The sequence below is a fragment of the Ptiloglossa arizonensis genome, chromosome 13 (assembly GCF_051014685.1).
Source record: "Ptiloglossa arizonensis isolate GNS036 chromosome 13, iyPtiAriz1_principal, whole genome shotgun sequence".
NCBI lineage: Eukaryota > Metazoa > Arthropoda > Insecta > Hymenoptera > Colletidae > Ptiloglossa > Ptiloglossa arizonensis.
The window spans coordinates 7,390,547-7,392,887 of NC_135060.1; positions in this window are offsets into that span (position 1 = coordinate 7,390,547).

Consider the following 2,341-nt stretch of genomic DNA (forward strand, 5'->3'; position numbering starts at 1 on the left):
TCGAGACGGCGAACACTTCCTTTCGCCCGGAACGGAACGAAACGGCTTCGACTGGACTTCCAACCGAGGAAGTTAATTACGGAAGAGTTTCGAGTGTCCCACCGACGTCGTGAAATCGTCTACTCGGTCCACGACCGAGCGGTGGCCACTCGAGGTAACGAAAGCCGTTATTAGCCGATGCATAATGCGAATCGAAATCCAAAGGGGATACCATTGACCGGAGCGAGGGGAATAACGACGTCACTGGGGTCTTGGGGAAATTTTGTTCGATGTTGTTGAATTATTTCTTCGAATGTAAACGTTTCGTTGCATCGAATCGATTAGTCGACGATACGCTTACGTTTTTATCTCGGAAAAGAGTCCGACGAGCTCGCAAGATCGCGAAGGTTGACGATCGGGTACAGTGGATGAAGCGTCTGATCAATAAGCAAGGAAATTCGAAGATCTGATGCGTTCCTTTCTTCGACTACACGCTCAAAGTCTGATTCAAAAGTGTCCCGAATACATGGAACTCGTATTTTTAATTTCACGATGCAACGAAAGGATTAAGAGAAATGCGGGAGCATCCAGTCGCGCTTATAATAGCTTTCATTGTGAAATATACTTCAGAAACAATAGATCACGAAGGTACGATAGGTCGAAGATCCGAGGAACACACTAGGATCAAAACTGGTAGTTTACGAAACTCTGTACGATGTCAAAAGTCGCTCGCTTGAATCCTCGCTACTTGCGCGAGCAAGTGACCGGTCGTGTAGACGATTGGATCCGTCAGTTGCTCTCTGGTGCTGTGATTCAGTGAAACGATGTCTCGACTATCTACGAAAGCCACTGATACGAGAAGATCCGTAAATGGCAAAAAGGCGTTACAGTTTCAAGTATCGTTGGATGATTCTTCTCTTAGAATATTACAAAGGCTTATCTAAAAAATATTGATGTAAATAGAACTTGAGAAAAACGTTATTAAATCGTTAAGATTGGTGTAGCTTTAAAAGAATTCTCAGTCTCGCACCTAAGACGATCCGAGCTTCATCAGTTATTGCATCGAACCGTCTAAACAAACACCACTTATGACACTTTCTAAGCCCGATAAACTCGACGGAACCACAAACGACCTACGAGAACGAGTTTTTCGCGTTTACTGCTATTATCGACTTGGCGGTTCGCTGAAATACAGTTCATAAAATCGCCGTTCTCGAACGAAGAGGTCGCTAGAAAACCACCGACGTTTCACGAGGTCGGTATTTCAGATCGTGCGACGCCAACTCCTGCAAGACGAACTCCTCTGCACCGTATCTGATCCGTGTATCTTGTACTTCATCGTTTCTTGTAGCTCGTCGGTGACCAGGCGCCGAGTTATCGACAGAGGACGAGAATACTCGTGTTCGAGCTTCCGGTGACTCAACTTCGAAGCTTTGCGCGTCGATGGCGCCACGATAGAACCACCGAAAGCTTCGAGAGAAAAAAGAAACGAAAAACGAGATCGAGGATGTAACGAGACCGTTTAAATATATTCGTCGGTGATTTTTAGCCGCGAATGGTACGTTTTCTGGTCGACCCTTCGATCGAAAACCGATGAACGGACAAAATTCGCGGCAACGTATCTGTACGTATCAAGGTTTCGCCGTGTCCGTGATTCTTCAACGTCCGCCCTAATCCCGCGACTATCGGTCGAACTGAAACCAAGTATCGAGCAACGACTCTGACAAATCGTGTCAAATCTCCCGGTGGCAGTGAAAATAAACCGTGGTCGTACGGTCGGTGTCACCGATTAATCTCAATCGGGCCCCACGAAATCGCGGAAGGCATCGCGGCGGCGGCGGCGTCGTCGCGCGTCGCTGCATCGGTTCAGTCTTCACGGATCCACCTAGAAATATTTTCGTTCCCGATATAGAAACACCGACGTATAAATACTCGGCGAACAGGCAATAAAAATATCGGAGAGCGGCACTCGGAGCTACGAACGCCTCGTCTCGCCGTGTCGCGACACGACCAGTTCCTATTTCATATTGGATCCACTTGGAACGATGGCCCTTTCTCGTCCCGACGTCTACGACGCTGCGATTTCATCGAACGAGGAGACAGAGAAATACGTTCGATCGTACGAGAAACGCGAATATTCCTCGGATAATGTTCGTTCCGTTCGTTCGAATAAACGATACACTAGACGCGAACACACGATCGGTAAAATAAATAGAAATAACGGAATACACTGTCGCGAATTCGAAATTTCGTTAATCGCCCCGCCGTTCGACACTCACTGTACCTCGATTGGTTCGTTAATTCGATCGCATTGTGCGTTGGTAATGGTGTGTTCTAAAAAGTATCAAGACCTAACTTAACT